We start from the raw sequence: 27,850 nt of genomic DNA on the forward strand, positions 1-27,850 counted from the left end.
GTTGTTGAAGGGCACAGCTGGCCTGGGGGCAGGGGGAGAAAGCTTTCATTTCCATAGGAGTCTGAGGTTTTGAAAGCCGGCTAGAGTGTATTAAACTTTTAAAGCCCGAAAGTCACTAAAAATCTATCAGATCTGCTAGAGACCTCTTTCAAGGGAAGGGAGATTAGACAGAGGAGATTTGACAGCAACAATAGGAACAGAAATAAAACCCTTTCATGTTATCGCCTCAGAGGCTTACGTTCTAGCACTTCAACTTGAGAGTACATAGGAATCCCTAGGCATCTTGTTAAAATGCAGATTCTGAGGGAGCAGGTCTGGGATGGGGCCTGAACTTCTGCATGTTTAGCAAGCTCCCAGGTGATGCCCTTGCTGCTGGTCTGTAGCCCATGCTTTTAGTGTGTGAAACACGAAAATGGAAGCCAGAAGATTTGAGTTTTAGTGCCTGCGGCCACAGTAGATTTTGGAGGCCTGTCCCCGGGGCTCAGTTTTCTTGTTTGACAGACATGAGCTTGCCCTAGTTACCTCAGGGGTCATTGTGAGGCTAACATTAAATAACATGCAAGAGCGCTTGGTAAATTGTGAAGAACAAAAGGGTGGCGGAATTATCACCATTATTAAAAGGAAGATCACGAAGGATAAATGACTGAAGGACCGACCCAAAGAGAGAAGCGGAATTAAGCTTAAATCCTATGCCATCTGATCTTAAGCAAGTTGAAGCTTTGAGCTTCAATGTGTTTAAGTTTAAGGTAGTAGGAGTAGCAGATTATCTTTATTTCCACCCATGCTGCTGAAATTTACTCCCCACCCCTCACAAATTTACCCTCCTATCTCAATGCATATATTGTATTGAAAATTTACAATCGGGGACGACGATTCAGGTACGTGTACTTCCCTCGGTGGGGGGCGGTCACTGTGACTGCTGTGACCTTGATGCCCCCCAGGGGACGAAAATAACACTCTGTGCACGCACAGTCTCCACAGCACCGATGTTAACTGGGTAAAATGTAATGTAGGCTCGTATAAATGCCCAGATGCACCAGAGAACTTCAGAGACGGGTTGGAGATTGATACGGGTTAGAACAGTCAAGAAAGGCGTTTTGGAGAAGGAGTGTGTGTTTCAAGGGGAAGAGAATGGCTTAAGGTAGCTTAGAAGCAGGACAGCAACAATGTGGAGCAAAACTGAGAGGGAACTCCACTGCAGGAGTCCATCATGATGGCATACGGTGTCAGGCATCAGGCGTCGTACTGGATTCTCATGTGTTCGAACACTGATGCCCCTCGACAGATGTGGAGGGGAGGGTGGCACAGAATACCAGGGTAAGGACTGTCACATTCTCCTTATGAGACAGAGAGCCATCTGAAGAGTTTTAGCTTGGCACTAACAGGAGGAATGAAACTGGGTAATTTATTTTTTTTTTTTAAAGGCCCCACACCCAGTGCAGAGCCCATCCCAGGTCTTGAACTCACATCCCTGAGATCAAGACCTGAGCTGAGATCAAGAGTCAGACGCTTAACCCACTGAGCCACCGAGGTGCCCCAGAACTGGGTATTTTAATGAGTTCTATCAGGGAGAATACCGAAGACATGGGAACCAGTAAGAATATCTTTAAAACTCAGTTTTCTAGCAGTGGATCCATTTTTTTAATGTTTATTTTTATTTTTTAATTTCTTTTTATTTTTGAGAGAGAGAGAGAGAGAGAGAGAGAGACAGAGCATGAGCAGGGGAGGGGCAGAGAGAGGAAACACAGCATCCGAAACGGGCTCCAGACTCTGAGCGGTCAGCACAGAGCCCGATGAGGGGCTCAAACTCATGAGCCATGAAATCATGACCTGAGCTGAAGTCAGACACTTAACTGGACGCCTGGGTGGCTCAGTCGGTTAAGCGTCCAACTTTGGCTCAGGTCATGATCTCATGGTTTGTGAGTTCTAGCCCCGCATCAGGCTCTGTGCTGACCACTCAGAGCCTGGAGCCTGCTTCGGATGCTGTGTCTCCCTCTCTCTCTGCCCCTCCCCAACTCACGCCATGTCTCTGTCTTTCTCAAAAAAAAAAAAAAAAAAAAAACAAGTCAGGGGCGCCTGGGTGGCTCAGTGGGTTAAGCATCCGACTTCAACTCAGGTCACGATCTCACGGTCCATGAGTTCGAGCCCCGTGTCGGGCTCTGGGCTGACAGCTCAGAGCCTGGAGCCTGCTTCCGATTCTGTGTCTCCCTCTCTCTCTGTCCCTCCCCCGTTCGTGCTCTGTCTCTCTCTGTCTCAAAAATAAATAAACATTAAAAAAAAAAAATTAAAAAAAAAAAAGTCAGACGTTTAACTGAGCCACCCAGGCGCCCCCACAGTGGATCTATTTAATCACTGAAAACTGAAACAAAATTTCTATTTACATATATATATATACATACATATATGTATGTATACATATATTTTGTTGTTGTTTTTTGTCTTTTGTTTTAAAGAATTATAGCACAGCACCTTTAGGTCAAGGTGCGATGGGACCCCATGCGCCGAACCCTCAGATCTGCTGGGCTTATTTTTGAAGGAAAGTACTATAGTGTGATAAGCATGTATGATAGCATGCTGGAACTAGATAGAAAGCCAAAGGAAACCTAGGGAGACAAAGTTCTGGGGGAGAAGAACATCATCTGGCAGCTGTGGCAGAACAAGGCCAGGCGTTCTGGCTGCTGGTCCAAGCGCTATTTTCACCTCCACTATCCTGTCTCTGCCTCTTCGTATTGACACGACATGCCAAGGAGAAAATGCAAAATCCAATATTTTTAGTAGTAACTTAGAAACTTCTTAGTGGCTTCCCCTTATGTTCTGACACTGAGGTCTTAAAAGAGCATTTAGTTTAAAAACCTAGTCCCATATCCACCCTTTAATCTTATCTCTGAGCAATTAATTGATTGAAAAAGTTTTTCCCCAGAGCTCCAGACTTCTTGCTGTTTCTTCTAAAGCCCTTCATAGCGATTTAACATTCATGAATATTTTACCAGTGTCCTCCCAAGATCGGAGTCTCAAGGTAACTTAAATTGGGTACAAATAAATTACTCAGGGTGGTAGGCTTTAATTTATTTTTACAGAGAATATAAAGAAATGACATATAAGATTGAAAATTATCATAACATCTATCAGATTTTTGTAACATACGGAAAGACACCTATTCAATGAAAAAGGTTTATTACATTATCACAAAGCCACATACTAAATGTATATGGACATTTTCAAAGATACTATAAGAAATCTTAGTTATAAAGACAATGAATGTGGAGGCGCCTGGGTGGCTCAGTAGGTTAAGCGTCTGACTTGATTTTGGCTCAGGTCATGACACTGTTCATGAGTTCCTCAGGCTCTGTGAGGACAGTGTGGAACCTGCTTGGGATTCTCTCTCTCTGTTGCTCTCTCTACCCAACTCCCTGCTCTCTCTCTCTCTCTCTCTCTCTCTCTAAGATAAATAAATAAACTTAAAAAAAATCTTTAAACAAAAGAAAATGACTGTGGATACATGGTAGTGATCCATAAATACTCAGGGAAGCGTCTCAGTGACTCAAGACTAAATGCTGTCTTTTCTTTCTTTGAAGATTTTTTTTAAGTGTATATTCTACCAGCTCCTTCCCATGCTTTATTGGCCAAGAGCAGAGGAATTCCCTTGATACAAACCCAACTATCTTCCCCCTTTAGGTCCATTTTCTCTTGTTCTGTCCTCTGTGAACGCAGATAAAACATGTCCAGTGTCTTCCCTAAAAAGAGCTCCATTAACTTGAAGATAGAAGGGAATTATGTATGCCCGAATCCCCCAATCTGAAACAATTCCAGATCTTTCACTTTTGCCCATAGAACTTTCTTTCCATCTCTTTAGTCATTTCAGGTTCCCTCTGGAATGCAGCCCAATTTCTCCACACATTTTATAAGGGGACTAACAGTGTGGAAGAATTATTTCAATTTGTAGGTGATGCGTCTTTCATTAACCTCCATTCTCTACCAAAGCAAATGTTGTAATAAAAATGACATAAAAATGCATTCTGTATTGGAGCCAATTGGTCAGAAATTGCTGGTGATTACAATAAAGGTATAATTGAATGAGTATTTCCTGTATCCGGGCACTGAATACTTTGCTGTCAAATCCTGGCAACAGCTCTAAGGGGTAGGGGTCGCCATCCGCATTCTTCACAGAAGGACCTGGGCTAGACTGTCCGAGATCTTGATTCTTGATTCTGACCTTTTCGAAGGGCTAGATAAAGATGCATCATCACAGACCCACACATACATATGCATGGCATGGACATGTACGGTGACTGCCAGAGGTCAAGCTTCCCTAGAGCTAGACTCTGTGATGGGGATTGCCATGCAGGGATTTTATGGGGGACAGCTCTTGGGTTCAGCATGTAGGGGAGACTGAGCAAAGGAACCAAGGCAGTGGGGGAAGCTGGGCTGTGGTGCAGTCACAACAAAAGCCCCAACCGACCCTACACATCTTACAGAGTTGTCCTGAATTGGGGCAAGGGTCTTTGGGTCCCCAAACTGGCCAGTCATTGAATGTGCACTGCCGTCCTGGGTCAGGTGGTATAACCTTGAGGGAGGCAACTCTCTGTAGCTGAAGCCTGGGGACAACCAGCAAGGAGGGACCCAGCCCTGAGCTCTCTCCTGTCAACACTCCCAGAAGTTGGGCAAAGATTGTCTCTGTCCTAAAGGGGGCAGGAGACCTGGGTGGCACATCACACAGCTCAACTACAGTGACTTTTTTTTTTTTTTTAGTTTATTTATTTTGAGAGAGAGCAAGAGTAAGCTGCGGAGGGGCAGAGAGAGAGAGAGAGAGAGAGAGAGAGAGAGAGAATCTCAAGCAGGCTCTGTCTGCACTGTCAGCACGGAGCCCGATGCAGGGCTCGAACACATGAACCGTGAGATCATGACCTGGGCCAAAGTCAAATGCTTAACTAACTGAGCCACTCAGGTGCCCCTACGATGACTATTTTCTGATCCCCAACTTAGGATATGGTTCTGTGTACCTATTTATGGGTTTGTAAGGGATAGAAATCACATAGCTTTAATGCTAAAGAAATAATAATAATAATAATAATAATAATAATAAAAGATCAAGGCGGGGGAAAGAACCACAAATACTGCTTCGGCTTATGTGTAGGAAATGAGGAATCTGCCTCTATTCTGTCCCTTTGCTGTGACACAGTCTCCATGTGACACACACACACTAAAATGACTCTAAACAAAACATGGAAACTTTGCTAGCAAAGAAGGGACACAGAAAGGGCAGAGAATAATCTGAAATATCAGTAACACGATTATTACCCAAGTGGATAATCACCATTTTGAACAGTCCTGGTCAACATTAATATACATGTCCTCCAAGTGAAAGATGTTACAAGGGATAAAAAAACAAACCCAATTAGTGGTTGTGCATCCTCAATAATTTTTTTTTATCTTCAATCTTTCCTCACAGATTTTACCTTCTAAATGATATTAAAAGGACATAATTGCCTAGGATGGTTCTTGCTTAAAAAAGACCATACAAACAGCACAAATACTTATGCTATTGATCATGAAGTGCAAGTTCTGTTTCATTTTCCATTTTATAATGAGAACAGTCAGAAATGTTTTTAGAGTTTCAAATCAAAACTATGTATTATTTATTGTGATCTAGGTAGCCGTTGTGCAGAAGCTTTTAAAAAGCTAGAAAGCAAAAATGGCTTAACAGGGCATGAATTTGAAATAGATCCCCAGGGGATAACGAATCCAGCTTATATTATGGGAAAATGCAAAGAGCCATTAATTCATATTATGCTGCCCGGCTATTCTATTGATGACTGCGAAAATAAAGTCTCCAGTCACCATTCTCGTTGAGACATGAGCAGCCAGATATCGGTGCAGAAGCTGGAGTTCAAAAAGTTAATAATAAACCTGAATCCAGAATAATTTCGAAGCGTGCAAACAACAAAAGGCAGTGGAGAGTGAAAATTCAAACGTAGCAACGTCATCTGATTAGAAATCCGTTGTCATTGTCCTCCACCGAAACGGTCCACAAATTGCTGATGTAGTCTATGACCTCTGTAGAAGGATTGAATTTAGTATCCAAAGTTGGTGGCTCAGCATTTCCTCTCCCCTTTCTTTTTAAAACCCCACACTACAGAAGGGCACAGGGTAACACATTTTACTGTTAAATATAATTTGAGCCTGCTGGAAGACGGCCCGCTCACAAGTGTCACCCTGGCAACTCACCTCTGACTTCGGCTTTCTGATAGGAGTTGTTCCCAACTTTCCTCACCACCCCCCGCCCCCAGCACCATTCTGTGCTGTAGCCACAGGGTAAAGCGAGGCAGGGCGGTCTCGAATACCATTTCAAAGTCGAACTACTTTTTCTAAGTGCCAACTCCAAAGCTCACAGAAACTCTATCCCGTGCTTCATTTTTACATGATAGTGCTTGCAACACTCACTCTGGGTTCTGAGCAGAAAGCAGCCAGCCAATACCGTTGCACTGTGTACCTGGCCCACAGTAACAGAGTTCAGAAGAAGACCCAACCACGAATCCAAACAGCAGTGGTGAAAAGACGTCACGCCCTTCCCTAACCATCATACCGTCTTGCACTTACTGTCTTCCGTGGCTCCCATGTCTGTCCGTCCCTGTTCATGCTGTCGTTCTGCCAAGACAGCCAAGCTAGGCAGAGGGCAAATCCGTCAATGTCTCCCTACAACTGTCCCCCACGTCCCAAATGAGGGGCGGTGCCCCAGCTTCCCATATCCGTGATCGACCTTTCCCACTGCCGGTTCCAGCAACACCAACTGCCAAGGGTTGCACGTTATGGAGACATCGTGTTAGTATGTGTCTTTCACCCAGAGAATACAAGGGAGAGAGAAAAAGAGACACAGAGACAGGCAGAGGTAGAAAGAGGCAGGAAAAAAAAAAAAAAAAGACCAAAATAGGAAGGCTCAGTTCTTGGGTCCTGCACATAATTGAGTGTAAACTCTTTTGTTACTGGTGGCTTTCGGGATGAGTGAATCATGTTCTGTACACGCACTCTGACCACTTACAGCCCACTGCTTTCACAGCAATGACTGACCATTCTGTGAATTTCAGAGAACAATGCCTTGTCCTTGAGACCAGCTACAACTCGCATGCACGTGCCCTCATTCTAAGCTACACCAACTCAGCGTTTCCATAAATTCATTTTCTGTACCTAAAACCCATTGGGCGTTGCAATGTATTTGACCAAATCAGAACTATCCCGGGCTGAAAAGAGTTGGTTTGAAAATAATTAATGAGCATCTTTTATTTTTTTTTTAGGTATGAAAGTTGCATTTTCTCTAAAAAGGAGGAAATAAAACTGAGAAAGAAATAGGATGTTTCAGGAAACTGGGCTGGGCGGCCAGTATTTGCACTGTGTGTGAAAATGCCTAACCCCCTGTTACTAAAAGTACCTAGTAGGGAAAAAGTGATGAACGGATGTTGAGATGATTGTCCTTTTTTAACTAGAATTTTTTCTTTTTTTTAAAAAAGCCTTCACTCTTAGCGTGGAGCACAATTGTGGGGCTTGAACTCATGAACGTGAGATCAGGACTTGGATGCTTAACCCACTGAGCCAGCCAGGCACCCCCTCTTTTAACTAGAATTTAAACATGGGTGGTGGTTTTGATTCTACACTGATCCTTCATGTCAGGAGTGGAACCAGCTTAGAGAAAACAAAAACAAAAGCCATGTTAAAATTTTAAAATCACAAAAATTAAAAATAAAACCTTGGGGCTCAGTAGGTTAAGCATCTGGACTCTTGATTTCAGCTCAGGTTATGATCTCACGGTTCATGGGACGGAGCCCCGAGTCGGGCTCTGCGCTGGCAGTGTAGACCCTGGTTGGGATTCTCTCTCCCTCTCTCTCTGCCCCTCCCTCATGTGCACACATGGTCTCTCTCCCTCTCTCTTTCAAAACAGGTAGGTAAACATTAAAAAATAATAGTAAAATAAAACCTTAATCAGAGCCTAAAATAATAAAGCCAAATCTGTTCGTTGAATATAGAGCGATTAGCCAAGGCAAATGCCATCAATGTGAACGGATTTCCTCAGTTCAAGTCTTATTATTTTAAGACATTTAGGTAACTTGACACTACAATAAAGACGTGCAATAAGAGGAAAAAAATGAATCGGTGGAAGGGGCAGCCTGAGTGTGAACAGACCAGGCCTCTGCCTCTGCCTCTTAGCATTAGGTCAGCTGCTTAATTTTGCTTCAAATTCATTTCCTTATGTGTAAAAATGCAAGTGATAGATCAGCTGTTCTTTAAAGCTTCTGGAAAGTCGGTAGAGAAACGGACTAGAAATAGTAAAAAGGGAGCATTTTGTGATCTTCCAACAGGTCTTAAGGGAAAAAGTCAGTAAGCTAATCAAGGCCACAGTAATCAAATAAAATTCACTCAAAATAGTACTATTGTCAGTATTATTTGAATTTAAAATTTTTAGCCATGCCATTGCCTCAAAGAAGGCTCTGAGTAACGTCTGACTCGGAGAGACGTCTCTGAAACAGTGCAGCCTCTGTTATAACAGGCTCACTTAATGACGTTCTGGATGATGCTGGGAAAATCCAAAGGAAGGGACCCTGATGTACCCTGAGGAATGTGGGAAAAGTCCTGCTCAGTCCCCCATAAGCCATACTCAAGTCTGCACAGAGCAATGAAAGTAAGGAACAGACAAGAAACCATGATTTCAACAGAAAAAGAATCATACTTTGAAAAGCAAAGCTTGTTTCTTAGATAATTTCTGTAAATACTGCGAATTAAAGTGGAGAATGGCACTGGCTTGTAACTCCTAAATTTTAGGGGTTTCTTTTAAGTTTATTTTTTATTTATTTTGAGAGAGAGAGAGAGAGAGAGAGAGCATGAGCAGCGTAGGGGCAGAGGGAGAGAGAGAGAATCCCAAGCAGACCCACTCTGTCAGCGCAGAGCCTGATGCAAGGCTCGATCTCACCAACTGTGAGCTCATGCCCTGAGCTGAAATCAGGAGTCGGACTCTTAACCGACTGAGCCACCCAGGCATCCGAAATTTTGGAGTTTTCACTGTTTTTTAAATACTGGTTTCGATTTCCTTTCATCAAACTGACAAAGCCCCCACATTTGTCCCTAGGAAAAAATCCCCATTTATTCCACTAAGAAGACCAACAGGCAGAGATACAAATGAAATGGTAGGCAATGTCAAAATGAAATGGACATTGAGAATGCAGCGAGTTGTGTGTTAAGTATCCAAATGAGTAATTTTTTTGCTGAAGGACGGTGGACATATAACGTTCTCCCGGCATCAGATGTACAACATCGTGATGCAGCAATTACATACAGTACGAGGTGCTCACCAAAATCCATGTGTTACCATCTCTCACCGTACAACGTTATCACAATATTATTGGCTGTATTCCTTATGCTGTAATTTTCATGATCTATTTATTTTATAACTGGAAGCCTGTACCTGTTAATCCCCTTCCCCTAGGTCACCCACCTCCCCACATTCCCCCATCTGGCAACCGCCAATTTATTCTCTCTATCTGTGAGACTCTTTCTTTTTTATGTTTCTTTGCTCATTCGTTTTGTGTGTTAGAGTCCAAATCTAAGGGAAACATCTATGATGTTTGCCATTTTCTGTCCGACTTCTTTTGACAGCTTAAGTACCAAATCAAATTGATAGTTCACAAAAGATTTGTAACGATTGCCTCTAGCTCCCAAATCAATGTTTCTAGCCTGGAACCCTCCCCTAACCACCACACTTAGTAACTTCTAGCTGCCCAGTGGCCATGTCTATCTACATGTCCCATGTATACCTCAAAGTCCTTTCCTCCCCAAGAACAGGTCTGCTTCCCTCCCTCCCCTAAATTCCTAAAAATGTCACCAGAGTCAGAAACCTGAGAATCCCAGGCCCTAACATTTCTCACTTCCAAGGCCCAAACTATCACCAAATCCAGCCCAGTCTAGCTCTTTCAAAGCTCTCCTCCTCTCCATTCCTCACTGCTTCCTCCCCAATGTCAGCCCTCCCATATCTTTGCCAGGTCAGTGCAAAACAAACCTTTCTTCAATCTTGCTCACCTTCAGCTGTCCCTACACTCTCTCCAAGGCAACATACCTCAAATACCAATGACTGGGGTACCTGGTGGTTCAGTCAAGCAGCTGACTTCAGGTCAGGTCCTGATCTCGCGGTCTGTGGGTTCGAGCCCCACACTGGGCTCTGTGCTGACAGCTCGGAGCCTGGAGCCTGCTTCAGATTCTGTGTCTCCCTCTCTCTCTGCCCCTCCCCTGCTTGCACTCTGTCTCTTTCTCTCAAAAATAAGCATTAAAAAATTTTAAATACCAATGAATGCCATCTTTGAAAAGATTTTTTTTTGATGTTTATTTATTGTTGAGAGAGAGAAAGACAGTGCACAAACAAGAGAGGGACAGAGAGGGAGAAGGAGACACAGAATCTGAAGCAGGCTCCAGGCTCTGAGCTGTCAGCATGGAGCCCGAAGTGGGGCTCGAACCCATGAATGGCGAGATCATGACCTGAGCTGATGTCGGACACTTAACCAACTAAGTCACCCAGGCTCTCTCCAATGACTGCCATCTTAAAACCCCTCAGTGCTTACACACATACACACACACACACACACACACACACACACCTTTCATACCCTGTGGTTCAATAACCCTAACAACTTATTATTCCGCATGCAGATTTCACACCCGCATCCCGCTGCTCCTGTCTACAAGACCCTAGGCCACTCCACTAGGCCAACTCCTATTCATCTTTCAAGGGCCACTTCAGGGGTTACCTCCTGTAAGCAGCCTGCTTTTTACACACACAGTCTCTGGCCCCAGGCTGCCTCAGCTTCTGCTGCACTCCTTAATGCAGTCTCAATATACTTTCATCATATTGGAATTGGTTATCTATTCATGTGTCTGTCTCTTGCACATGACAGATATTCCTTGAAGGTAAGGACTCACCACCTCTGCTCCTTGAGATCCTTGCAAAGTTTACGGAACCATATTAAAAATGAATCAAACTATATAAAGAAAAACAGATTGGAGGATATAAGGGTATTTTGGAGGATTCCACATAGTCATTGTCTTTCTTACTTATGCAAATAAATCTTCATGGTTTACAAAGTGCTTTCACTGAAGTTGTTTTGTTTTGTCCTTAAAACATTCCTAAAAGGTAAGGTAAGGCTATTATGAAGGCTCTGAGAGACACTAAATACGTAAGAAAGTCTTTTGAGAAGAGAAATGTTATTGATTTCTCAAGGTGTGCGTGTGTGTGTGTTTGTGTGTGTGTGTGTGTGTGTGTGTGTGTGTGTGTTCAAATAAGTCTTCTTAGATCAGAGCCACAACATCAAATAAATTCCTGTTCTGTCAAAATAACCAAGTGATTTCCTTCGTAACTACTGAAAAAGTCTCCTGAAAAAGAAAAACTCTCAATTCTATGCAGAGAGGTTTCAATAACCTGGTCTCTTATTCACTCTTTTCCAAGAAGTAGATTTTGGAAGACAGAACAGCTAATTTAGATTTCTAAAGACAAAGAGAGGACTGATTAACTCTCACCTTCAGAAGATCCACTGGGGCCCACAGTCTCCTGAAAGTTTCCCTGATGTGTGAAAGCTGTCCTTTCCTCAGGATGATGCCAACAGCTGAGAGCAGCTTTGGCCAAAGTCTTCAGCAAACAGGGGTAGTGGGCGCTAAGGAAGAACACCACAAGGATTCCTGAGAAAGAAAAGAAAAGAAAAGAAAAGAAAAGAAAAGAAAAGAAAAGAAAAGAAAAGAAAAGAAAAGAAAAGAAAAGAAAAGAAAAGAAAAGAAAAGAAAAGAAAAGAAAAGAAAAGAAAAGAAAAGAAAAGAAAAGAAAAGAAAAAACATAGAACACTGTAAATTGTTTTGGGTTAGTTAATTCTATTAAGCTGATATTTCACTCTACCTACCACCTTAACATCGACAAGGGGAACTTAATACATCTTAAATTCCGTGATTCATTTTAACCACACTGTTCTGCACTTAAGACCATCAATGTCTTAAGACTTTAAGCAATTTAATGGCAACAGGCAATGAAAACAGGTAACATAATTCCAATTACATCTTAGTGTAGGATGAAAGCCCGAGTGACCCCTAAACAGCAGGAAACAACTGTGCACACAAATTAGGGGGAGGGGGGAAAGGCACTTGATCTTATTCTATTCTTAAACTTCATGAGAACACCATGTACTTTATAATCACATCGACACACAGGCTGTGGCCGGGAAGAATCTAACACCGACAGAAAAGAACAAACAATGAAGAACGAAGTATTTGATCAAGGTTGACAATGTCAGAGAAGAACTCAGCAATGCAATTACATTTTAGAGGTGGCTTTGAAGGCGGTAAGAAAAGAAGGCATCTGGGAATAAAGAGAGTTGCTAAACACACTAAGAAAACAAGTGTAAGGTTAAGGTGGAGCTACACATAATGAAGCCTTCGTTAATCGGAAACCAACTAACAGAAGTACTCGACTACTGTGTTTGTTTAATGCCTCACTTTTATGAGAAAGGGTAAAAATCGCAGAAGGGAGCATTCAGAAGACCTCTTTAAACCAGAACTTGGGGGTCAGTGTGTAAGGAGGAGAGCAGAAGCCAAGAGCGCTACATCTGCTCCCAGCACTAATGGTCTGACCTTGGGCTTGCTAAGTGCTTCTCTACCCTGCAGGCACTTTTAACGATACTCGGAGAGCTTGTAGAAAGTATCTCTGGCTTGCCTCATCCAGGCCAAATAAATCTTCGACATGAAATCAGAATCTCAGGTGGGATGGAGCCCGAGCACAGGCATTTTTTCCAAAGAGACAAAGTCTGAGAAGACGGCTCATCTAGCTCTGACATTCTGCCTCGCCCTCATGGTTTGCACCTGATAATTCAAGTTTGCTTGAAACATTATTTTTAATGTTTATTAATTTTTGAGAGAGAGAGAGAGAGAGTGTGTGAGTAGGGGAGGGGCAGAGAGAAAGAGCCTGAAGCAGCCTCCAGGCTCTGAGCTGTCAGCACAGAGCCCGATGTGGGGCTCGAACTCAGAGACGGTCAAGTCTTGACCTGAACCACCGACTGAACCACCCATGTGCCCCTCAAGTTTGTTTTAAAACAAATATAATTCAGGGGTGTCTGGGTAGCTCAGTCAGTTAAGTGTCTGACTGCATTTCAGCTCAGGTCATGGTCTCCCAGTTTGTGGGGTCGGGTCCGGCATAGGGGCTCTGCACTGACACTGCAGAGCCTGCTTGGGATTCTTTCTCTACCCCTCCCTGCTCGCTCTCTCTCTCTCTCTCTCTCTCTCTCTCTCTCCCAAAATAAATAAATAAGCATTAAAAAATAAAATGAAACAAATAATTTAAATTAATAGTATCCAAAGTTTAAGACCCTATAAAATCACATCGTTGCCCAATTTTCAAGAAGAAGGGACTGATGCCCTGAGAAATATGCTGATGTAGGTAGGGTCCAAGCAAAAGAACACCACTAGGACAGAATCAAGTCTTTAGGGGAGGTAAAGTTGGATCCTGAGCTGGGGCTGGACTCAATCTCTCCCAGGCCGGGCCGTATGACGGGGAGACATGCAGTCACATGCTTGACCGGGGATCAAGGCCACGGGTTCTCTGGGCTCCCACTCCTTACAGAACAATAGAGATCAAAGCTAATCCTACTCACTAAGTTACAGTCCTTCATATGAGCTGGACATCGTGCTTCTAAGAAGTGCTTTCATCCAAACAAACTTCTCAGACCTCACTACTGGGACCGGAACAGTTTATTTATAATTTCTAAGTGAGGCAATTGAAGCCCAGCGAGGTCAGGCTCAGCCCCAGGATGGAGGAAGTCGAGAGTTCACAAAGCTAGTCTCTCTCCTAACCGTGGGCCGGCGGGCGGGGAACACAGTGACCCGCAAGCCAGAGGAGCGGCTCCTCGGCTCTGGGTCTACTTAGGCGGCGCTTGCCCCCCGCGCATGCGCAGTCGCACCCTGGGCAGTGGCTCCAGAAGCATCCCGCGGGCTTCCTGGTGGCAGCAGAGCTCCTCTGATGAAATCCTACTTCCGCTGTTTCCGCCAGGAGTAACATGGTACGGAAGCATTTCCATTCTCCCTGCACAACACACACACACACACACACACACACACACACACACACACCCACCACACCACACACACACACATATCTACGCAGACCCACACACACACACGACTATACCATACGTGCGCGTGCACACACTCCCGAAGATTTAATGACACTATTTTGAGGGACGTCAGCTTGGGCAACTATCTGAAGAGTCACCACTGAAATCTGCCCTAACCGCCTCAGGCCCTCACGAATATGAGTTTAAAAGCCTACCCGAGGGGTATCTGGACGACCATTTACAATTCACCGAAACGTTACCGAACGTTTAAATATTTAATTTAAGAGGCTGAGGCAAAAATACTACTGTTTCTGACACCTCAGGCATATTCCAATTGTACGGTGGCAGAATTACCTTAAGTTTAATGACAATGCAAAAAGAGGATTTTCATTAGACACGTCTGGGAAGACATGAAAGAATGATGGTCAAAATACAAGCACAAAATTTTGGGAATTGGAGGGGGCCTCGATGGTCACTGTATCCAACCACCCATCTGCCTATGGCCCGATCCATTTTAAGGGACTCCATATGGAGACGAACCTTGCTTCCTGTAGCTTTCACTCATTGGTCTCAATGCTGGCCTTTGGAGACATATCCAGATTTGCATTCTGATGTCAACTGCCCAACCACAGCCCGCTGTTCTGAAAAGCAGGGATAAGTTGTGGTTTTAGCAAGGCGGCCGCTGACTGGATACCCCTGAGTATCCCACAGAGGCTGGCGGAGGGCCCATGAGGTGGCTCTGTGCAAGGGTCTCGCCCCAGAAGGGAGACGATGATCAGCCAAGTCCATCAAACTAGCTCTCTCTGGGATTTGGAGTGGACATCAGGTGTCAGAGGAGGACCTCCCGAATATGCAAAGGTAAGCAGAAAGGCCAAAAGAGAAACCGGGAGAGAGAAGAGTCATCCCTGAAGTTGCCTGACCCTGACAGCTTCCCCCTTTCCAGACCCAGGCAGGGGAGCTGGGTGGCAAGTCCCTGCTCCTTAGGGCGCCCTGAGTCTCTGTTCTCCACAAGTCCAAATGGGCAGTACGTATGGAATAAAATTATAGCACCTCATTTCCCGGCCGTTCTTACGGCTGTTTATCAGCTTGACAATGAAGATCTCCCTTATCGTTCTGTAGGTATTGTTGTTAGGACCAACTAAAGGCTTTATTTTTACCCCATTAATATTGCACCTTTAGGGGCGCCTGGGTGGCGCAGTCAGTTAAGCGTCCGACTTCAGCCAGGTCACGATCTCGCGGTCCGTGAGTTCGAGCCCCGCGTCGGGCTCTGGGCTGATGGCCCAGAGCCTGGAGCCTGCTTCCGATTCTGTGTCTCCCTCTCTCTCTGCTCCTCCCCCGTTCATGCTCTGTCTCTCTCTCTGTCTCAAAAATAAATAAACGTTAAAAAAAAAAAAAAAAATTAAAAAAAAAATATTGCACCTTTAAAAATGGAGCTCATTATTCCAGCTTGCCAAAAATTCACGACCTCTCAATTCCACCCCTCCAAAATATTTGTTCTGCCTTTCACCTTCATGCCGCCTACAAATTAGACAAGCATGCCATCCAGAATGATGTTCATGCTATGATAAGAACACTGAATAAGACACTACTTCACAGAGCAAATAGTGGTATGGAAAACAGCAAAAACCAGACTGGTCAAGAAATAAAAATGAGGGGCGCCTGGGTGGCGCAGTCGGTTAAGCGTCCGACTTCAGCCAGGTCACGATCTCGCGGTCCGTGAGTTCGAGCCCCGCGTCAGGCTCTGGGCTGATGGCTCAGAGCCTGGAGCCTGTTTCCAATTCTGTGTCTCCCTCTCTCTCTGCCCCTCCCCTGTTCATGCTCTGTCTCTCTCTGTCCCAAAAATAAATTAAAAACGTTGGAAAAAAAAAATTAAAAAAAAAAAAAAAGAAATAAAAATGAATGTAGTTTAGCGTTGAGGTCATTACTTAAAATTAATAATTCCCAATTCTCCAAATTGACTGCAAATCATCTGTAAGATATAAATAGCTATGTAAACTGACGGGACCACGCAATTCATCTGCTGGATAAAGGTTTTACCATTTCCTTGGTAAAAAACCGCAAAACCCAGAAGGATTAGATTTCAGCATCATTAGAGAAAATTAGGCCATAGTTGCGATAACTGGCAACATGAACTTTGTAGTTAGAATAATTACCTGTGCAGCAGACCAAGAAGTTATGTTTGAGAAACATATTGCAAAACCAGAGCCACGTTAGTTTCATCCTTCCCAGAGGCAATCATGGAAATTAGCAGAGTCTGTCATTTTAGGTCATCTGGTATACCCCTGCCAAAGTGAAATTGTTCTCCAAAGATCTCAACTGCTTTGTCTAATTTAGCTTTCAGGAAGCCTCATGGGATCTCTCCTTAGAGTAAAAAGCCCCACACCGAAGAGCTTTTTAAGTTCTTGTGTCTGCTTTTCTTAGTTTTTCTGTCTGCACCCTTATGGTCAGACTGTCAAGCTCCAGTCTCTCATGGTGGTCAGTGTGCCCTCCTGGAACAACCCAACCCGTCCTCTACCTGGGTACCCCTGGTCGTCCCAGGACTGACTGTGTAAATAAGACTGGAAATCTTCAAGGGGAGGGCTCCTTGGGCCTGTCTACAAAGCAAACACACGAGTGTGTGTGTAGATTTCCCGCCATCTCTGTTGAAGACACAGAGGCCTTCTTGCCTTGCTTCTTTTTTCTCAGCTGTGTCGAATTGTGACACTGTTCTTTCAACAATTACCATCTGATCCACTGGGGTCAAGGTACTGCCCTGTGAGCCACAAGAAACACAAAGACAACTAAGCAGCTTCTGCTCAAAGACAGGCAGAGATGAGAGATAATAATACCATCTTGGGTCGTATGGCATTTTGTGGTTTATTTTTCACAAAAGTAATCTAACTTGACACTGAAAATAGGTATTTTTCTTGCCATCTTATGGATAAAAATAAAGGTTGAGCAAAGTTGGGCAAGTTATCGATAATTCATTACAGCTAGTGAGCAGCAAAGCCAGGACTTCACAGAGACGAGCTTTGGAATTGCTAGTCTATGTTACTCGCACAACCCCACAGGTGCATTCATTGTTCACCAGGATCGAATGACTACCCACCAACATACATTGAAAGCTTATTCCATACTGGGTACTTTGGGCATGTATTTGATCCATATATTCAATAACAACTTTCCGAGGTGGGCATTTTAATGTCCCACCTAATAGGAGGGAAAAATGAGAACGAGGCACAGAATGAGAACTCATGGCCAGCGTCGCATGGCTAGTGGGTGGCAAAGAGTAATAAACACCAAGAGAGCAGTGCCACCCGGAAGAAATGTGGAGGAAGTCACTGGATCTGTTGCTAGGAAGGACGCTGAGAAAGTTTTGGAACGTTTTCTAGCGTTTCCAGAACAGTGAGACTTTTCTTCTCTTGTGAGTCCTGTGAGAAGACACTGGCATGGGAGACGAGAAAAAGATGGCAGTTCCAAGAAAAGAAGGAAACGTGGCGCTTCCCTTTCCCTCTGCTGTGGCCACGGGCACAGCCCGGCCAGAGTCACCCAATGGGACAGAGAACTGCCAACCCGTGAATACCATTCGCCACTTTCATGCCTGCGATGTATATTTTCTATTATTTTAAAGTCTTTGGACAGATCACGTTGGTTAAGCAAAGCAGAGAGAAGAGACCCTTGGCATTCACGGCCTCATGTGTGTGGTTGGTGATTTTACAGTGACCGCCTGGGAGGCTCATGGGATGTGACTTAGCAGTTTGCCGGGACACCAGTTTGAAACACGCAAACTCGCTAGCTGCTCCGTACTCACACCTCAGTGCAGTTTCCTTATTCTGAGCCTGATTTCAGGTTTGAAAGGAGGGAGCCAGGAAGAAAGGATGTGCGCTCCAGTATTCAGTGAGAAACTTTCATGGCCCACAGGAGGGGCTAAGAGGTTCCTACACAAACTTGTTAATCCTACAATAATCCCACAATGTGGCCATTATTGTACAGATTTTCTACGTGGGCACACTGAGGCACAGAAAAGTCCAGTGATGCATCCCGAAGTCAGAGAGCTTGTCCATGTCGGAGGATTTGACATGCGGTCTGCCTAACCTGGGATTATCCTAACATGGGATTTGAATGCGGTCTGCCTAACTCTGTGCTATGGCATCCCTCTTCTATTTCTGCTGATGTCATTGAACAAGCAAACAAATACACAAAAACTGTGTGAGGAGGGGAAGACACTAGCCGAGACATAAAACCTCAGTTAATGTTGGAAAGCCAGTTAACTTCAGACATGAGGGCAGACAGTCCGTGACTTACGATGCTTCAACGTACCATTTTTTGATTTTACGATGGTATGAAAGCAATATGCGTTCAGTAGAAACTGAACTTCAAATTTTGAATCTGGATCTTTTCCTGGGCTAGCAATACATGGGACGCTCCTCTCGCGATGCCGGGCAGCGTGTAGCAGCTCTGTGGGCCGTGGGATCACCAGAGTCAACAAGCCCCACGCTTGTAACCATTCTGTACCCACATGCCCATTCTGTTGGTCACTTTAAGTACCGTACTCACTAAATTACATGAGATATTCACCACCCGATCACCAAACAGGCTGTGTGTTAGATGATTTTACTATCAGCTGATGTAAGTGTTCTGAGCACACGCAAGGTAGGCTACAGGCTAAACTGTGCTGTTTGGGAGATCAGGTGTATTAGATGCATTTTAGACTTAGGATATTCTCAATTTGCGACGGGTTCATCAGGACGGAACCCCACTGTAAGTGGAGGAAGATCCATATATGCCAAAAAAAATAAAAAATAAAAATAAGGCCACAGCACGCTTAGTGGAAGTATCCCCCACGGGAAAAGCCAAGCACCTTACAAACTTTCCATATTCTTGGATTGAGAGATGCCCCGAGGTCTTAGAAATCAGTCCCCATAAGGCCTGCTGTGCTCCCGCGAATTCAGAGGCCAAGGGAGAAATGGGTCAAAGAGAGGAACGTGTCTGGCCTCACAGCGCGTGAAGCGTGTGACTGACACACATGCTGTGAAGTGCCAACAACGTGCAGGGGAGTCTGGAGGTGGGAAAAAGCACCTCTGGCTGGGATGGGCCGTAAACACGGCCCACCTCCCTGAATCGGAACTCTAGGGAGCAGCGGAGCAGTGAGCACGTTTGTGCACCATGAGGACAGAGGGATGAATAAGGGAGACCAAGATGGCGGCGAACCGCCGGTGGCCAGAGCGGTGGCCAGAGCGCAGGCGCCGTGCAGAGAGTCTGGTGCAAGGGATGCGCACGGGGCCTCGGGGAGTCCCTGCTGTACTTCAGCCACTCAACCTCAACACGAGGGGTGCGCGGACCCATGTCAGGTCTTCCCCCACGTCGGAGAGAACACTCCTTCGAAATCAGTTTTCAAGAACCGATGCCACAGCCCTTGGGCAGAAACCCGCTTATTTGCATATCGCCCAGTCCTCTTGCTAAATAACAGTTGGAGTCAAGTCAAAACGAAATGAAATGCCAACACCCTTCAACAGTAACACAAATGCTTTGCAACCTCGAACTTGAATTTAATGGAACATACAAAACAAATCTGCTTTGATGACTCTGAAAAGCAACTGAGCGAGTTCCAACTTGAGCAGGGGGTTTATTTATTTTGTGTTGCTCCTGTCATTATTCAGATTGCTCAAGAAGCACTTAGCGGGTGCCTACAGGGTAACGCACAGGAGTTCGAAGCAGGAATGCTAATGATTTTTATTTTTGTACTTCATTTTAACTGGATTGTTTTAGGCAGTATTTGATTTTTATCTGGGGGAAACTTTGACAGCTGATTTTTAGCGGCATTTATTAAGGTGGTTTCGCTTTTCGACATATGGAAAGTACAAGAAAATTAAAGGAAAAAAATTAAAATGGTATGTTGTATTCCACCACCAGAAATAAAAATTGTCAGGACACCTGGGTGGCTCAGTCGGTTGAGTATCCGACTTTGGCTCAGGTCATGATCTTGCAGGTTCATGAGTTCGAGTCCCAAGTCAGACTCTGTGCTGACAGCTCGGAGCCTGGAGATGCTTCAGACTCTGTGTCTTCCTCTCTCTCTGCCCCTCCCCTGCTCACGCTCTTTCTCAAAATAAATAAATAAACAAACAAACAAACATTAAAAAAATAAAAACTGGCCTTTATGCCTTATGAGTGTTGTTTTTGTCTGTATGTATGTGTGTCTGTGTATACATTTTTCAATACAGAAGTAGTGTAATACATTATGCACTGATTTAGTAACCTGCTGTACCCACCTAACAAGATGAACATTTCCCCAAGTCATTAAATATCATACAAGATCAATTTTGGTGTCTGGGTAATAGTCTACCATATAAATAAGTCATATTCATTTAATCAATTTCCTAGTTTTGGCCATTAATACTATTCCATTTGGCTGTTTGGTTTTTTTTTTTTTTTTTTTTTACATCACTTTCTAAACATGTATCATTTTACTAGCACTGGCTGAACAGCAGTCAGCAGAGTTCTTACCCAGTTGATTCACAGAGCATTAGTCGATTACAAAGTTCCATCTGCCTCACTGGGATCTGTGATCCCCTGACTGCAGTCCCGGTGCCTTAGAGAGCCGGCACACATTCCCCGTGCCTTAGAGAGCCGGTTCCCCCTGGCTCCTTCACAGCCCTGCCCCCGCCCCTTGCTGTACATCTGTGGCTCGGCAAGGAGTAGTCTGCTCCATCACGCTAGCTCAGATTACTAGGAAAAGCTTGCCTTTTCCAATGAACGTATCAGAGCAGGACCCATGGACAAACGGTCCCCAACCCCAGGCTATGTGTGGAGACCGTCCTTCCGGGGCAGAAAGAGAGTTTGAGGGAAACACTGTTAGCCCAACATAAAAAAATAATAATGTTTCTCACTGTCTTATTAATGCGACTGTATCTTGTCTCAAAAGAGACAATGGGCTAGACTGGGAAATTGTAAGTAACTAGTCTCATTGATGCTGTTATTATTAACTGTTAGATGAGAAGACACTACAAGTTACGTGCCTTAAGCAGCTCATGATTTTGAGCCTTTATGGTGGTCGTTCTCAGCCCTGCTGGTTCTTGGGAATCCACAGACAGTGCCGTGGTTGTCTTGATTAAGGTGATGGATGCACAGGGGAATATGTAAGTCAAAACTCCTCGGACTGTCCATTTTAAATGGATGCAGCTTGTTGTATGTTAATTACACCTCAATAAAACTGTTAAAGAATTAAGACAGTCCCTCCCCGCCCCCCACAAGCGCCCAAAACCCACATCTGGAATTCTGATTTAATTGGTCTTGAGTGAGGCTCTTAATGTGAAGCCAAGAGCGATTGCTCTAATTATATACTGGGGACGAAGACAGCACTTATCGTGGTGAGCGCTGAGTAATGTACAGAATTGTCGAATCATTATCTTGTACACCCGAAACTAATATAACACTGTATGTTACACACTTCAATTAAAAAAGTAAAAAAAAAAAAAGTGATTCATTATACTTTACAAATGCAAAAAGCAAAAATTGATACATTGATGCGATTCGTCCGAAATTGATAAGCATCTTTTTAGAGACCTAATTTTGTCACGTTCGAGTGCAAACAATAACAAATCTTGTTTTTTTTAAAGTGCTACCCAGCAAAGAAACTCAGAGGCTTTAATAACGTTCAGTAGTTTCTTAACCAAACTTTTAAGAGCCTACTGTATACTAGGTACGACTCTAGGCAGAGCATAAATCATGCGTATGCGTGAAACTGGTAACTTTCTATGAGCCCAACATTCTCTTAAATGGATTTAAACTAAATTCACAAACTAGTTTAAACATTTATCTAATAAAAGCTAAGCATGGGAAATGTAAAAATGAACCTGTTATGGCCCACGGCACAACCACAGATTCTCGGTGAGAGCAGCTCCAATCCAGGAGATTTTGTTGTATTTGCCAAGCCGCTGAGCTACCCACAGGCTTTTAGCAAGAATGTGGGAAAAGCCGTCCCAGAAAATTGGAAGCTTCCTGCCAGAGGGCACCGGCATCCCCTCCTGACATTTGAGGCTCTATGCCAATGCCCCACCCATAGATACCAAGATAGCTTCACATCCATAATAAAATAGCTAAGGCCTTTCATTAGCGAAAATTAATATTCAATATTCACTCACATATGTCTTTACTCTGTTATTAATAAGAAACTTTGAGCATAATTAGTATTGGCTTTGAGCGCACTTTAGAACTGCACCCAGCTGGAAAGGGGCCATGGAGGATAGGGTTTCATTACTCTCCAAGGCTGAACACTCCCTCGAAGGGATTAGAAGAAAAAGAAATGGGACCATTCAGGAAGAAATGGTCTCCTTGAGTTACCTGAGATGACGGTGTGTGGCAGTGGGGACAGGACTGTGGCTGTCAGCGACATGGCCCTTCCAGTCCCTTGTCCCACCCCGCCCCCCCACCCCCACCCCCACCCCGCACGGGCCTCCATGATGCACCACAAAATGAAATGTGAGAAATGAAGCCTCTGGGTCAGGGGACGTCACACACGGTTGGTGTGACATGTCCAGAGAGCAGCTCATGGTGAGGCAGGACGCGGAACACCTGGCCAGGTGAAAAAGGAGAATGAAGAGCACCAGGATTTTCCGACAGACGCAACCCGTTTCATCAGGGATGAGTGTGTGAACACCGGGCAGGAAATCAGGAGTAGGGCTAGTGTCGGTAAGTGCAGAGCAGTGCAAGAAATGTAACCTGGGCTGAGGTATGACTTCCGGACTCCTGACCACTATCAGCACATCAGCTAAAGTGAAGCGATACTGGACTTGTTTTTGCCTCAGTAGAAATGGATGAGATAGTTTACATCCTTTATGGGGGAAAAAGGTAAGATCAACTTGCAACTTACTCGCAAAACCAGCCTTTCACAGCTCCCTCCTCCTAACAGCCTGTGACAGCTACACTCTTCCTAAAACCTGGGGATCCCCTCCAAAGCTTCCTCCCCAGATTTGCCATCTTTCCGACACCCACTTTGGGCCTCTTTACATCCGTGTCTGGGTCACACTTCAGTCACGTTTCTCCTCTGACACCATCTCTCACATTATGCCAGTCTCCAGGTGCCATGTTTGAGGACCAGATCAGCCCATCTTCGTCCCCGTACCCAGCTAGGGGTCCAGGAACAGGGCATTTTCTGGAAGGGGGCACAATGCCTTAGACACACACACACACACACACACACACACACACACACACACACACACGATGTTCTAAGTCTCTCTCTTATGAGAGACCGTGAAGATGAGAAAATCACTTTTAACATAATTTCCCCAGGCAAAAACAATCCTCACAAATCACAGAAATTGTGAATACAAGGGTAGGTTTATCTTAACTTGCCATATAAAATAATATGCACAGATTTCTGGAGGAAACCTAGATTCTACACTCTCCATATCATAATTCCTGGTTCTCACCACCAAACTCAAAACCAAATATATGTGTGTGTGTGTGTGTGTGTGTGTGTGTGTGTGTGTGTATATGTGTGTGTGTACACACACACACACATACACACACACACACACACACATGCTGTCTGTTATATCCTTCTTTTTAAAATGCAGTATTTGGTTGATTGAGTTCCCACTAAATCAAGCCAAGTATGTGTCCTACCTTTGGCTTATTTCTGCCACTACCCTGGATTGGTTTTTGTTTTTATTCTTATTTTGAGAGAGAGAGAGAGAGAGAGAGAGAGAGAGAGAGAGAGATTGAGAGACGGAGGGAGAAGGACAGAGGAAGAGAGAACCCTCTGTCAGTGCGGAGCCTGATGTGAGGCTCGATCATGACTTGAGATGAAATCATGACGAGATGAAATCATGACTTGAGATGAAATCAAGAATTAGACAACTGAGCCACTCAGGTGCCGCCTGGGTTGGTTTTTATTTTTTATTTTTTTATTTTTATTTTTTTTTTAAGTTTATTTATTTTTGAGACAGAGAGAGACAGAGCATGAACGGGGGAGGGGCAGAGAGAGAGGGAGACACAGAATCGGAAGCAGGCTCCAGGCTCTGAGCCGTAAGCCCAGAGTCCAACGCGGGGCTCGAACTCACGGACCGCGAGATCGTGACCTGAGCTGAAGTCGGCCGCTTAACCGACTGAGCCACCCAGGCGCCCCTGGGTTGGTTTTTAAATCATTACAAAAAGCAGAACTCTTTAAAAAAATTTAAAACTAAAGGCAGACTCACAAGCACCTGCTCAACACATAGATTTTTGACTCCAAAAACCCCCAAATCTGTGTAGTCCTACGTTGCATTTTAGTCTACTTGCTACAACCAAGTAGACCCCGAATTTCAAGTTAACAAACTTTATTAAAATATAGACACACAAATACAAGCCGATGTGTACATACTAAACAGCCCATGATCAAATTTTGGTCTGTTTTCTCGTAATATGATGTACATGGCTCTAACTGTATGTCAACCAAATGTCTTATAAAGAAAAGCCCCCTTTTTAAATTTTTTAAAAATGATTATTTATTTTCGAGAGAGAGAGAAACAGAGCCAAAACAGGGGAGGGGCAGAGGGAGAGGGAGACACAGCATCTGAAGCAGGCTGCAGGCTCTCGGCTGTCAGCACAGAGCCTGATGCGGGGCTCGAACTCACAACCGCGAGATCATGACCTGAGCTCAAGTCCGACGCTCAACCGACTGAGCCCCCCAGATGCCCCGAGAAAAGCCTTCGTACAGTGATTTCAGTGTACGTGGATACTCACCATACAGACTTTTACAACATTACAAGCCATTTCACAAGAAGACTGGCGGGTCATTTTCTTGGAGAAGATACGAAATTCAAACAGGAGAGTGCTCTTTAAAAATCTGACGGGCTTCCAGGAGTAGAGTGGTTGGCAACCCTCACGGTACAGACAACTCCCCGGGGCACTTAGAGAAACGAGCTGATGCTTGGGCCCCATTCCCAGGGACTTAATTGGTCCAGGGTGGGGACTGGGCCTTGATCAATTTTTAAAGCTCGTTCTAATGTGTATTAGAGGTAAACCTTCCCCCGAGGTAAATTTTACTTCCATAGAGTACTAAGAACTTTGTAAGGAGCAGAGCAGTCCAAGGAAAGAACAAGTTACCTCATGGGGCAGGGGCAGGGGGGTGAGTCCTGCCTTACACAGTGTGTGTGGAAGGAGGGGTTATGTGTCTGAGCCCCGATCAGGGATGGGGCAGAAAAGGGTCCTCGGCTCTTTGAAACCGATTTTTTCTACATACTCGGTCCACCTAGGTCAGTATTTAAATTAGAGTAAGAAAAGAAAAATGTCTCATTTGCAATGTCATGCTTACAACAAAGCAGTTTGTATAAAAATCTTTCATCGTGTCCACAGAAAACTTGTTAATCTGCACCATAAAATCAAAATGTTTTTGTTTCCAGTATTAACCTATTTAAAAAAAAAAAATCGGTCTTTGCACAATAAGTTACATTATTACATTTCGATTTTCTTATACTCTTTTCTGACTTTCTACTAAAAGGCTTTTTTAGGGGAACCTGGGTGACTCAGTTAGTTGAGTGCCTGACTTTGGCTCAGGTCATGGTCTCACGGTTCACGAATTCGAACCCCACATCGGGCTCTGTGCTGACAGCTGGGAGCCTGAAGCCTGCTTAGCATTCTGTGTTTCCCTCTCTCTTTCAAAAATGAATAAACATGAAAAAAAAAAAAAAGGTCCTTAAAATCAGTTGGCATTTGTTTTTCTTCAATTCATAAAAAAGAATTCCTCATCCTAAATGTTCTGTGAAACATCATTGCTACAGAACTACCGATGGCTTCCTTCCCAATTATCTTTGTTTCCTTCTTCTTTATTCTTAAGTATTGACGTGGACATTTCCTCTGACCCTTTCTGAGACATGGACTTTGGTTCTTCTTTAAAGGATGATACCTTCGAGGGGTTTTTCTGCCTTAAATTAGGCAAGGGAAAACATGCAGAAAGAAACACAATAAATGTCACAATCCTTAGGTTGAGATTTTAATTTTTTTACTTTTTTTTTTATTTTTTTTTAACGTTTATTTATTTTTGAGACAGAGAGAGACAGAGCATGAACGGGGGAGGGTTAGAGAGAGGGAGACACAGAACCGGAAGCAGGCTCCAGGCTCTGGGCGGTCAGCACAGAGCCCAACGCGGGGCTCGAACTCACGGACCGCGAGATCATGACCTGAGCCGAAGTCGGACGCTCAACCGACTGAGCCACCCAGGCGCCCCAATTTTTTTAGTTTTTTTAAAATGTTTTTAACGTTTATTCATTTTTGAGAGACAGAGAGAGAGACAGAGCATGAGGGAGGAAGGGGCAAAGAGAGGGAGACACAGAATCCGATAGAGGCTCCAGGCTCTGAGCTGTCAGCACAGAGCCCGTTGCGGGGCTCGAACTCACGAACCTGACCTGAGCTGAAGTCGGCCGCTCAACTGACTGAGCCACCCAGGCGCCCCTTAATTTTTTTAGTTTTGCTCCTTGTTGTTTCTTATATCTCTGGGATGATACCATGCATGATCTTTTACAACTTGCATTTTCAGTGTGTCTTAAGATCCATCCACACCAGTACATAGGGTCTATCTCTTTTACCAGACACATAACATGATATGCCTGATATGCCTTTGTTCGTTATCCATCCCACTGCTGACAGATATTTCATTTGAACCCGTTTTAGCTACTAGAAACAAAATTGCAATGAATAAGCTTATAAATATATTTATGTCCATATAAACTCCAAAAAAAGGAATTTCTAGGTCAATAATTTGCATTTCAAATTTGATAAAAACATCAAACTGCCTCCCAGAGGGCTGTGATTATTTAAATGCTTCCACGAATGTATAAGAAAATTGTCCACTTCTTTGCCAACTTAGATACCATCAACGTTAATTTTGTTCATGTGAAAGGCAAAAACCACCTTTTATGTTTTGCCAAAATTCGGATCGTGAGCCAAAGTAGAGGTAGCAACTTTCTAGCTTGTTGTTACAATTATTTAAAAAATGATGAAGCTAGGGGCGCCTGGGTGGCTCAGTTGGTTAAGCGGCCAACTTCGGCTTAGGTCATGATCTCACGGTCCGTGAGTTCGAGCCCCGCATCGGGCTCTGTGCTGACAGCTCAGAGCCTGGAGCCTGTTTCAGATTCTGTGTCTCCGTCTCTCTGACCCTCCCCCATTCACGCTCTGTCTCTCTCTGTCTCAAAAATAAATAAACGTTAAAAAAAATTTTTTTTTTAAATGATGAAGCTAGCGGAGCCTGGGTGGCTCAGTCAGCCTGACTTCGGCTCAGGTCATGATCTCATGGTTCAGGAGTTCGAGCCCCGCGTTGGTTCTGCCCGGATAGCGGGCAGCCTGCTTCAGATTCTCTGTCTCCTTCTCTCTCAGAAATAAACAAAACAAACAAACAAACATTTTTAAAAACGACACAGCTAAACTATCATAGCAGATGTCTAACATCTACCCTAAAACCTAGCATTTTGCTTAGATCCTAAGATTCCAATAGACCTTTGCAGACAACTCCCTCCTCTTTACAAATCCTTACCATTACAGCCCTCAAAGACAACTCAAAACTCACTTCCTCTAGGAAGCCTTCTTCGATTAATTCCCTTGATCTCACTTTTTTTAAATCCTTCCTGTACTCTGATCCCTCAAGACTTATGTATTTAGTTTGTGTTAACTCTTAAATCCCTCTTCATCTATCCCAATAACACCCGTAAGGTAGAAACACAGAAAGCCAACAGAAATGAATAAAGATTTATTAAGCATTTATTCTATTTAGTTAT

At 44.1% G+C, this 27,850-nt stretch overlaps 1 protein-coding gene across 21 annotated transcripts in view; it reads right to left on the reverse strand.

Annotated features, from left to right (window-relative positions):
- Positions 1–27,850, reverse strand: part of NRCAM (neuronal cell adhesion molecule) — a 286,918-nt gene that overhangs the window by 214,184 nt on the left and 44,884 nt on the right. For all 21 annotated transcript variants that reach the window (XR_009260570.1, XM_058725394.1, XM_058725414.1 and 18 more), the window contains exon 2: positions 11,548–11,706. The gene's annotated coding sequence lies outside the window, so the exon portion shown is untranslated. The remainder of the gene's footprint in view (positions 1–11,547; positions 11,707–27,850) is intronic.

Source organism: Neofelis nebulosa, chromosome 4 (genome assembly GCF_028018385.1).
Source record: "Neofelis nebulosa isolate mNeoNeb1 chromosome 4, mNeoNeb1.pri, whole genome shotgun sequence".
Taxonomy (NCBI): Eukaryota; Metazoa; Chordata; class Mammalia; order Carnivora; family Felidae; genus Neofelis; species Neofelis nebulosa.